Here is a 13,180-nt window from a genome sequence, read left to right on the forward strand (position 1 = left end):
AAACTGTACAGGCTCTGATCAAACTGTACAGGCTCTGATCAAACTGGACAGGCTCTGATCAAACTGTACAGCCTCTGATCAAACTGTACAGGCTCTGACCAAACAGTACAGGCTCTGATCAAACTGTACAGACTTTGGAGAAACTGAACAGACTCTGATCAAACTGTACAGACTCTGATCAAACTGTACAGACTTTGGAGAAACTGAACAGACTCTGATCAAACTGTACAGGCTCTGATCAAACTGTACAGACTCTGATCAAACTGTACAGGCTCTGACCAAACTGTACAGACTCTGATCAAACTGTACAGGCTCTGATCAAACTGTACAGACTCTGATCAAACTGTACAGGCTCTGACCAAACTGTACAGACTGTGATCAAACTGTACAGTGCTCTGATCAAACTGTAAAGGCTCTGACCAAACTGTACAAGCTCTGGTCAAACTGTACACAGCTCTGATCAAAGTGAACACACTCTGATCAAACTGTACAAGCTCTGATCAAATGTACAGGGCTCTGCTCAAACTGTACAGACTCTGATCAAACTGTACAGGCTCTGATCAAACTGTACAGACTCTGATCAAACTGTACAGGCTCTGATCAAACTGTACAGCCTCTGATCAAACTGTACAGGCTCTGGTCAAACTGTACAGGCTCTGATCAAACTGTACAGACTTTGGAGAAACTGTACAGGCTCTGATCAAACTGTAGAGGCTCTGATAAACTGTACAGACTCTGATCAAACTGGACAGGGCTCTGATCAAACTGTACAGACTCTGGTCAAACTGTACAGGCTCTGATCAAACTGTACAGAGTCTGATCAAACTGTACAGGGCTCTGATCAAACTGAACAAACTCTGATCAAACTGTACAGGCTCTGACCAAACAGTACAGGCTCTGATCAAACTGTACAGACTTTAGAGAAACTGAACAGACTCTGATCAAACTGTACAGACTCTGATCAAACTGTACAGACTTTGGAGAAACTGAACAGACTCTGATCAAACTGTACAGACTCTGATCAAACTGTACAGACTCGGATCAAACTGTACAGGCTCTGATCACACTGTAAAGACTCTGATCAAACTGTACAGACTCTGATCAAACTGTACAGGGCTCTGATCAAACTGTACAGACTCTGATCAAACTGTACAGGCTCTGACCAAACAGTACAGGCTCTGATCAAACTGTACAGACTCTGATCAAACTGTACAGACACTGATCAAACTGCAGAGACTCTGATCAAACTGTACAGGATCTGATCAAACTGTACAGGCTCTGATCAAACTGTATAGACGCTGATCAAACTGTACAGTGCTCTGATCAAACTGTACAGACTCTGATCAAACTGTACAGACTCTGATCAAACTGCAGAGACTCTGATCAAACTGTACAGGATCTGATCAAACTGTACAGGCTCTGATCAAACTACAGGCTCTGATCAAACTGTACAGACTCTGATCAAACTGTGCAGGCTCTGATCAAACTGTACAGACTCTGGTCAAACCGTACAGACTCTGATCAAACCGTACAGACTCTGGTCAAACTGTACAGGCTCTGATCAAACTGTATAGGCTCTGATCAAACTGTACAGACTCTGGTCAAACCGTACAGACTCTGATCAAATTGTAGAGGCTCTGATAAACTGTACAGACTCTGATCAAACTGTACAGGGCTCTGATCAAACTGTACAGACTCTGGTCAATCTGTACAGGCTCTGATCAAACTGTACAGACTCTGATCAAATTGTACAGGGCTCTGATCAAACTGTACAGACTCTGATCAAACTGTACAGGCTCTGACCAAACAGTACAGGCTCTGAACAAACAGTACAGACTTTGGAGAAACTGAACAGACTCTGATCAAACTGTACAGACTCTGATCAAACTGTACAGACTTTGGAGAAACTGAACAGACTCTGATCAAACTGTACAGACTCTGATCAAACTGTATAGACTCTGATCAAACTGCAGAGACTCTGATCAAACTGTACAGGATCTGATCAAACTGTACAGGCTCTGCTCAAACTACAGGTTCTGATCAAACTGTACAGACTCTGATCAAACTGTGCAGGCTCTGATCAAACTGTACAGCCTCTGATTAAACTGTACAGACTCTGATCAAACTGTACAGGCTCTGCTCAAACTACAGGTTCTGATCAAACTGTACAGACTCTGATCAAACTGCACAGACTCTGATCAAACTGCAGAGACTCTGATCAAACTGTACAGGATCTGATCAAACTGTGCAGGCTCTGATCAAACTGTATAGACGCTGATCAAACTGAACAGACTTTGATCAAACTGTACAGCCTCTGATCAAACTGTACAGACTCTGATCAAACTGTAAAGGCTCTGATCAAACTGTACAGACTCTGGTCAAACCGTACAGACTCTGATCAAATTGTAGAGGCTCTGATAAACTGTACAGACTCTGATCAAACTGTACAGGGCTCTGATCAAACTGTACAGACTCTGGTCAATCTGTACAGGCTCTGATCAAACTGTACAGACTCTGATCAAATTGTACAGGGCTCTGATCAAACTGTACAGACTCTGATCAAACTGTACAGGCTCTGACCAAACAGTACAGGCTCTGATCAAACTGTACAGACTTTGGAGAAACTGAACAGACTCTGATCAAACTGTACAGACTCTGATCAAACTGTACAGACTTTGGAGAAACTGAACAGACTCTGATCAAACTGTACAGACTCTGATCAAACTGTATAGACTCTGATCAAACTGCAGAGACTCTGATCAAACTGTACAGGATCTGATCAAACTGTACAGGCTCTGCTCAAACTACAGGTTCTGATCAAACTGTACAGACTCTGATCAAACTGTGCAGGCTCTGATCAAACTGTACAGCCTCTGATTAAACTGTACAGACTCTGATCAAACTGTACAGGCTCTGCTCAAACTACAGGTTCTGATCAAACTGTACAGACTCTGATCAAACTGCACAGACTCTGATCAAACTGCAGAGACTCTGATCAAACTGTACAGGATCTGATCAAACTGTACAGGCTCTGATCAAACTGTATAGACGCTGATCAAACTGAACAGACTTTGATCAAACTGTACAGCCTCTGATCAAACTGTACAGACTCTGATCAAACTTTAAAGGCTCTGATCAAACTGTACAGACTCTGATCAAACTGTACAGGATCTGATAAAACTGTACAGGCTCTGATCAAACTACAGGCTCTGATCAAACTGTACAGACTCTGATCAAACTGTGCAGGCTCTGATCAAACTGTACAGACTCTGGTCAAACCGTACAGACTCTGATCAAACTGTGCAGGCTCTGATCAAACTGTACAGACTTTGGAGAAACTGAACAGACTCTGATCAAACTGTACAGACTCTGATCAAACTGTTCAGACTCTGATAGAACTGTACAGGCTCTGTTCAAACTGTGCAGGCTCTGATCAAACTGTGCAGGTTCTGATCAAATTGTACAGCCTCTGATCAAACTGTACAGGCTCTGGTCAAACTTTACAGGCTCTGATCAAACTGTACAGGATCTGATCAAATTGTACAGACTCTGATCAAACTATACAGGCTCTGATCAAACTGTACAGCCTCTGATCAAACTGTACAGACTCTGATCAAACTATACAGACTCTGATCAAACTGTGCAGGCTCTGATCAAACGGTACAGGGCACTGAACAAACTGTACAGACTCTGACCAAACTGTACAGACTGTGACCAAACAGTACAGGCTCTGATCAAACTGTACAGACTTTGGAGAAACTGAACAGACTCTGATCAAACTGAACAGACTCTGGTTAAACCGTACAGGCTCTGATCAAACTGAACAGACTCTGATCAAACTGCACAGACTCTGACCAAACTGTACAGACTCTGATCAAACTGTACAGGCTCTGATCAAACTGTACAGGGCTCTGATCAAACTGTACAGACTCTGATCAAACTGTACAGACTCTGGTCAAACTGTACAGGCTCAGATCAAACTGTACAGACTCTGATCAAACTGTGCAGACTCTGATCAAACTGTACAGACTTTGGAGAAACTGAACAGACTCTGATCAAACTGTACAGACTCTGATCAAACTGTACAGACTTTGGAGAAACTGAACAGACTCTGATCAAACTGTACAGACTCTGATCAAACTGTACAGACTCTGATCAAACTGTACAGTGCTCTGATCAAACTGTAAAGGCTCTGACCAAACGGTACAGGCTCTGGTCAAACTGTACACAGCTCTGATCAAAGTGAACACACTCTGATCAAACTGTACAGGCTCTGATCAAATGTACAGGGCTCTGCTCAAACTGTACAGACTCTGATCAAACTGGACAGGCTCTGATCAAACTGTACAGACTCTGATCAAACTGTACAGGCTCTGATCAAACTGTACAGCCTCTGATCAAACTGTACAGGCTCTGACCAAACAGTACAGGCTCTGATCAAACTGTACAGACTTTGGAGAAACTGAACAGACTCTGATCAAACTGTACAGACTCTGATCAAACTGTACAGACTTTGGAGAAACTGAACAGACTCTGATCAAACTGTACAGACTCTGATCAAACTGTACAGGCTCTGATCAAACTGTACAGACTCTGATCAATCTGTACAGGCTCTGATCAAACTGTACAGACTCTGATCAAACTGTACAGGCTCTGATCAAACTGTACAGCCTCTGATCAAACTGTACAGGCTCTGGTCAAACTGTACAGGCTCTGATCAAACTGTACAGACTTTGGAGAAACTGTACAGGCTCTGATCAAACTGTAGAGGCTCTGATAAACTGTACAGACTCTGATCAAACTGGACAGGGCTCTGATCAAACTGTACAGACTCTGGTCAAACTGTACAGGCTCTGATCAAACTGTACAGAGTCTGATCAAACTGTACAGGGCTCTGATCAAACTGTACAAACTCTGATCAAACTGTACAGGCTCTGACCAAACAGTACAGGCTCTGATCAAACTGTACAGACTTTAGAGAAACTGAACAGACTCTGATCAAACTGTACAGACTCTGATCAAACTGTACAGACTTTGGAGAAACTGAACAGACTCTGATCAAACTGTACAGACTCTGGTCAAACTGTACAGACTCGGATCAAACTGTACAGGCTCTGATCACACTGTACAGACTCTGATCAAACTGTACAGACTCTGATCAAACTGTACAGGGCTCTGATCAAACTGTACAGACTCTGATCAAACTGTACAGGCTCTGACCAAACAGTACAGGCTCTGATCAAACTGTACAGACTCTGATCAAACTGTACAGACTCTGATCAAACTGCAGAGACTCTGATCAAACTGTACAGGATCTGATCAAACTGTACAGGCTCTGATCAAACTGTATAGACGCTGATCAAACTGTACAGTGCTCTGATCAAACTGTACAGACTCTGATCAAACTGTACAGACTCTGGTCAAACTGCAGAGACTCTGATCAAACTACAGGCTCTGATCAAACTGTACAGACTCTGATCAAACTGTGCAGGCTCTGATCAAACTGTACAGGCTCTGATCAAACTACAGGCTCTGATCAAACTGTACAGACTCTGATCAAACTGTGCAGACTCTGATCAAACTGTACAGACTCTGGTCAAACCGTACAGACTCTGATCAAACCGTACAGACTCTGATCAAACTGTACAGACTCTGGTCAAACCGTACAGACTCTGATCAAACCGTACAGACTCTGGTCAAACTGTACAGGCTCTGATCAAACTGTACAGACTCTGATCAAACTGTACAGGGCTCTGATCAAACTGTACAGACTCTGATCAAACTGTGCAGACTCTGATCAAACTGTACAGACTCTGGTCAAACCGTACAGACTCTGATCAAACCGTACAGACTCTGATCAAACTGTACAGACTCTGGTCAAACCGTACAGACTCTGATCAAACCGTACAGACTCTGGTCAAACTGTACAGGCTCTGATCAAACTGTACAGACTCTGATCAAACTACAGGCTCTGATCAAACTGTACAGACTCTGATCAAACTGTGCAGGCTCTGATCAAACTGTACAGACTCTGGTCAAACCGTACAGACTCTGGTCAAACCGTACAGACTCTGATCAAACCGTACAGACTCTGGTCAAACTGTACAGGCTCTGATCAAACTGTACAGACTCTGATCAAACTGTACAGGCTCTGATCAAACTGTACAGACTCTGATCAAACTGTAAAGGCTCTGATCAAACTGTACAGACTCTGATCAAACTGTACAGGGCTCTGATCAAACTGTACAGACTCTGATCAAACTGTACAGGGCTCTGATCAAACTGTACAGACTCTGATCAAACTGTACAGGCTCTGACCAAACAGTACAGGCTCTGATCAAACTGTACAGACTTTGGAGAAACTGAACAGACTCTGATCAAACTGTACAGACTCTGATCAAACTGTACAGACTTTGGAGAAACTGAACAGACTCTGATCAAACTGTATAGACTCTGATCAAACTGCAGAGACTCTGATCAAACTGTACAGGATCTGATCAAACTGTACAGGCTCTGCTCAAACTACAGGTTCTGATCAAACTGTACAGACTCTGATCAAACTGTGCAGGCTCTGATCAAACTGTACAGCCTCTGATTAAACTGTACAGACTCTGATCAAACTGTACAGGCTCTGCTCAAACTACAGGTTCTGATCAAACTGTACAGACTCTGATCAAACTGCACAGACTCTGATCAAACTGCAGAGACTCTGATCAAACTGTACAGGATCTGATCAAACTGTACAGGCTCTGATCAAACTGTATAGACGCTGATCAAACTGAACAGACTTTGATCAAACTGTACAGCCTCTGATCAAACTGTACAGACTCTGATCAAACTGTAAAGGCTCTGATCAAACTGTACAGACTCTGATCAAACTGTACAGGATCTGATAAAACTGTACAGGCTCTGATCAAACTACAGGCTCTGATCAAACTGTACAGACTCTGATCAAACTGTGCAGGCTCTGATCAAACTGTACATGCTCTGATCAAACTGTACAGACTCTGATCAAACTGTGCAGGCTCTGATCAAACTGTACAGACTCTGGTCAAACCGTACAGACTCTGGTCAAACCGTACAGACTCTGATCAAACCGTACAGACTCTGGTCAAACTGTACAGGCTCTGATCAAACTGTATAGGCTCTGATCAAACTGTACAGACTCTGATCAAACTGTAAAGGCTCTGATCAAACTGTACAGACTCTGATCAAACTGTACAGGGCTCTGATCAAACTGTACAGACTCTGATCAAACTGTACAGGGCTCTGATCAAACTGTACAGACTCTGATCAAACTGTACAGGCTCTGACCAAACAGTACAGGCTCTGATCAAACTGTACAGACTTTGGAGAAACTGAACAGACTCTGATCAAACTGTACAGACTCTGATCAAACTGTACAGACTTTGGAGAAACTGAACAGACTCTGATCAAACTGTATAGACTCTGATCAAACTGCAGAGACTCTGATCAAACTGTACAGGATCTGATCAAACTGTACAGGCTCTGCTCAAACTACAGGTTCTGATCAAACTGTACAGACTCTGATCAAACTGTGCAGGCTCTGACCAAACTGTACAGACTCTGATCAAACTGTACAGGCTCTGATCAAACTGTACAGCCTCTGATTAAACTGTACAGACTCTGATCAAACTGTACAGGCTCTGCTCAAACTACAGGTTCTGATCAAACTGTACAGACTCTGATCAAACTGCACAGACTCTGATCAAACTGCAGAGACTCTGATCAAACTGTACAGGATCTGATCAAACTGTACAGGCTCTGATCAAACTGTATAGACGCTGATCAAACTGAACAGACTTTGATCAAACTGTACAGCCTCTGATCAAACTGTACAGACTCTGATCAAACTGTAAAGGCTCTGATCAAACTGTACAGACTCTGATCAAACTGTACAGGATCTGATAAAACTGTACAGGCTCTGATCAAACTACAGGCTCTGATCAAACTGTACAGACTCTGATCAAACTGTACAGGCTCTGATCAAACTGTACAGACTCTGATCAAACTGTACAGACTCTGATCAAACTGTGCAGGCTCTGATCAAACTACAGGCTCTGATCAAACTGTACAGACTCTGATCAAACTGTACAGACTCTGATCAAACTGTACAGACTCTGATCAAACTGTACAGACTCTGATCAAACTGTGCAGGCTCAGATCAAACTGTACAGGCTCTGATCAAACTGTACAGGCTCTGATCAAACTACAGGCTCTGATCAAACTACAGGCTCTGATCAAACTGTACAGACTCTGATCAAACTGTACAGGCTCTGATCAAACTGTACAGACTCTGGTCAAACCGTACAGACTCTGATCAAACTGTACAGGATCTGATAAAACTGTACAGGCTCTGATCAAACTACAGGCTCTGATCAAACTGTACAGACTCTGATTAAACTGTGCAGGCATTGATCAAACTGTACAGACTCTGGTCAAACCGTACAGACTCTGATCAAACTGTGCAGGCTCTGATCAAACTGTACAGACTTTGGAGAAACTGAACAGACTCTGATCAAACTGTACAGACTCTGATCAAACTGTTCAGACTCTGATAGAACTGTACAGGCTCTGTTCAAACTGTGCAGGCTCTGATCAAACTGTGCAGGCTCTGATCAAATTGTACAGCCTCTGATCAAACTGTACAGGCTCTGGTCAAACTGTACAGGCTCTGATCAAACTGTACAGGATCTGATCAAATTGTACAGACTCTGATCAAACTATACAGGCTCTGATCAAACTGTACAGCCTCTGATCAAACTGTACAGACTCTGATCAAACTATACAGACTCTGATCAAACTGTGCAGGCTCTGATCAAACGGTACAGGGCACTGAACAAACTGTACAGACTCTGACCAAACTGTACAGACTGTGACCAAACAGTACAGGCTCTGATCAATCTGTACAGACTTTGGAGAAACTGAACAGACTCTGATCAAACTGAATAGACTCTGGTCAAACCGTACAGGCTCTGATCAAACTGTAGAGGCACTGATCAAACCGTAGAGGCTCTGATCAAACTTTACAGACTCTGTTCAAACTGTACAGGGCTCTGATCAAACTGTACAGACTCTGATCAATCTGTACAGGCTCTGATCAAACTGTACAGACTCTGATCAAACTGTAGAGGCTCTGATCAAACTGTACAGACTCTGATCAAACTGTACCGGGCTCTGATCAAACTGTACAGACTCTGATCAAACTGTACAGGCTCTGACCAAACAGTACAGGCTCTGATCAAACTGTACAGCCTTTGGAGAAACTGAACAGACTCTGATCAAACTGCACAGACTCTGATCAAACTGTACAGGGCTCTGATCAAACTGTACAGACTCTGATCAAACTGTACAGGCTCTGACCAAACAGTACAGGCTCTGATCAAACTGTACAGCCTTTGGAGAAACTGAACAGACTCTGATCAAACTGTACAGACTCAGATCAAACTGTACAGGGCTCTGATCAAACTGTACAGACTCTGATCAAACTGTACAGGCTCTGACCAAACTGTACAGACTCTGATCAAACTGTACAGACTTTGGAGAAACTCAACAGACTCTGATCAAACTGTACAGACTCTGATCAAACTGTACAGACTCTGATCAAACTGTACAGACTTTGGAGAAACTCAACAGGCTCTGATCAAACTGTGCAGGCTCTGATCAAACTGTACAGGCTCTGACCAAACAGTACAGGCTCTGATCAAACTATACAGCCTTTGGAGAAACTTAACAGACTCTGATCAAACTGTACAGACTCTGATCAAACTGTACAGACTTTGGAGAAACTGAACAGACTCTGATCAAACTGTACAGGATCTGATCAAACTGTACAGACTCTGATCAAACTGTACAGGCTCTGATCAAACTGTACAGCCTCTGATCAAACTGTGCAGGCTCTGGTCAAACTGTACAGGCTCTGATCAAACTGTACAGGATCTGATCAAATTGTACAGACTCTGATCAAACTGTACAGGCTCTGATCAAACTGTACAGCCTCTGATCAAACTGTACAGGATCTGATCAAATTGTACAGACTCTGATCAAACTGTACAGGCTCTGATCAAACTGTACAGGGCACTGAACAAACTGTACAGACTCTGACCAAACTGTACAGACTCTGATCAAACTGTACAGGCTCTGATCAAACTGTACAGACTTTGGAGAAACTGAACAGACTCTGATCAAACTGAATGGACTCTGGTCAAACCGTACAGGCTCTAATCAAACTGTAGAGGCTCTGATCAAACTGTACAGTCTCTGATCAAACTGTACAGTCTCTGATCAAACTGTACAGACTTTGGAGAAACTCAACAGGCTCTGATCAAACTGTGCAGGCTCTGATCAAACTGTACAGGCTCTGACCAAACAGTACAGGCTCTGATCAAACTATACAGCCTTTGGAGAAACTTAACAGACTCTGATCAAACTGTACAGACTCTGATCAAACTGTACAGACTTTGGAGAAACTGAACAGACTCTGATCAAACTGTACAGGATCTGATCAAACTGTACAGACTCTGATCAAACTGTACAGGCTCTGATCAAACTGTACAGCCTCTGATCAAACTGTGCAGGCTCTGGTCAAACTGTACAGGCTCTGATCAAACTGTACAGGATCTGATCAAACTGTACAGGCTCTGATCAAACTGTACAGACTTTGGAGAAACTGAACAGACTCTGATCAAACTGTACAGACTCTGATCAAACTGTACAGTGCTCTGATCAAACTATAAAGGCTCTGATCAAATTGTACAGACTCTGATCAAACTGTACAGACTCTGATCAAACTGTAAAGGCTCTGATCAAACTGTACAGACTTTGGAGATACTGAACAGACTCTGATCAAACTGTACAGGCTCTGATCAAACTGTACAGGCTCTGCTCAAACTGTACAGACTCTGATCAAACTGTGCAGGCTCTAATCAAACTGTACAGACTCTGATCAAACTGTACAGACTCTGATCAAACTGTACAGACTGATCAAACTGTACAGGATCTGATCAAACTGTACAGGCTCTGATCAAACTGTACAGGCTCTGCTCAAACTGTACAGACTCTGATCAAACTGTGCAGGCTCTAATCAAACTGTACAGACTCTGGTCAAACCGTACAGACTCTGATCAAACTGTACAGGCTCTGATCAAACTGTAAAGGCTCTGATCAAACTGTACAGACTCTGATCAAACTGTACAGATTATGATCAAACTGTACAGACTCTGATCAAACTGTACAGACTTTGGAGAAACTGAACAGACTCTGATAAAACTGTACAGACTCTGATCAAACTGTACAGACTCTGATCAAACTGTACAGACTCTGATCAAACTGTACAGGCTCTGTACAAACTGTGCAGGCTCTGATCAAACTGTACAGGCTCTGATCAAACTGTACAGCCTCTGATCAAACTGTGCAGGCTCTGATCAAACTGTACAGGATCTGATCAAATTGTACAGACTCTGATCAAACTGTAAAGGCTCTGATCAAACTGTACAGCCTTTGATCAAACTGTACAGGCTCTGATCAAACTGTACAGGGCACTTACCAAACTGTACAGACTCTGACCAAACTGTACAGACTCTGTTCAAACTGTACAGACTCTGGTCAAACTGTACAGGGCTCTGATCAAACTGTACAGCCTCTGATCAAACTGTACAGGCTCTGATCAAACTGTACAGTCTCTGGTCAAACTGTACAGACTCTGATCAAACTGTATAGACTCTGATCAAACTGTACAGTCTCTGGTCAAACTGTACAGAGCTCAAAGGCAGCACAGTGGCGCAGTGGTTAGCACTGCAGCCTCACGGCACCGAGGTCCCAGTTTCGAACCCGGCTCTGGATCACTGTCCGTGTGGAGTTTGCACATTCTCCCCGTGTTTGTGTGGGTTTCGCCCCCACATCCCAAAGATGTGCAGGGTAGGTGGACTGGCCACGCTAAATTGCCCCTTAATTGGGAAAAATGAATTGGGTACTCTAACATTATTTTAAAAAACTGTACAGAGCTCTGATGAAACTGTACAGACTCTGATCAAACTGTACAGACTCTGGCCAAACTGTACAGAGCACCTCTCAAATTGTATATGGCTCTTGTCAAGCTGTATCTTGACTGTTGTTTCCAGTTCAACAAACGAGATGGAAACAAAATATTGAAATGCTGATTGATGTGCAGGGGGCAGCCAGTGGATAGCAGATCCCTGAATCAAGAGTATAAATTTTGGAGAAAGACTGGAGTAACCATGGACTTATAATCTTGGAAAGAAGAGATTTGAGAGACGATCCTAGAGGGGGAGATGCTTATTACAGATATGGTGAAAGTTAACTTGAAGTTTTACTGTAAATAACCGGTTGGAGTCGAACAATGAAACAGAGTTTCAAACTTTAAAAGGGCAGCTCTTTGTCACATAATTTGATAAAAGTGTGGGAAACATTTTGAGATTGAGGGTGAAGCAGAAACATAGGACATGACTGGATACAGCAATCAGGAGGCGCTAGGCTTCCTCTGATTGGATGAAGTAAGATGGGCCGAATGGATTTTTTCACCAGTAGTAGTTATCTCATAACCTTGACCAGGAGTGAGAAATGGAGGAATAAAACTTGCACTGTGTATATTCTCTTTCTCTCTCCCTGGCTGAATCTGTGGAAGGAGCTGGTCAGGAATCACAGCAGTGATTGGCCAGTAAACCATTTCTCTGGAAACTCGGCCAAAGGCACACAGAAATAAACAAACTTACATTTATATTGCATATTTCTAAACATCAGAATGTCCCAAACTCATGAGTACGTTCGGAGGTATAATGACTGCCGTAATGCAGATGCAGCAGTCAAAGTGCACACAGCAAGATCCCAAACACAGCAACCCAACAATGATCAGTCAACCTGTATTTTTGGTGGGGGTTTGGATGAGGTGTAAATGTTGACCCAGACACTGGGAGAATTGGCCTGCACTCCTTGAGAATAGTACTGGGCAATATTTTATGTCCATCTGATAAGGGAGACATGTGACCTCCATTTAAAGTCTCATTCAAAACACAGCACTTCCCACTGTGCGGCACTCCCTCAGTACAATACTCCCTCAGTACATCACTCCCTCAGTGTGGCCCTCACTCAGTGCGGTGCACCCTCGGTGCGGCGCCCCCTCGTGGTGCGACGCTTCCTCATG

The sequence above is a fragment of the Scyliorhinus torazame genome, chromosome 5, assembly GCF_047496885.1.
Source record: "Scyliorhinus torazame isolate Kashiwa2021f chromosome 5, sScyTor2.1, whole genome shotgun sequence".
NCBI classification, from domain to species: Eukaryota; Metazoa; Chordata; class Chondrichthyes; order Carcharhiniformes; family Scyliorhinidae; genus Scyliorhinus; species Scyliorhinus torazame.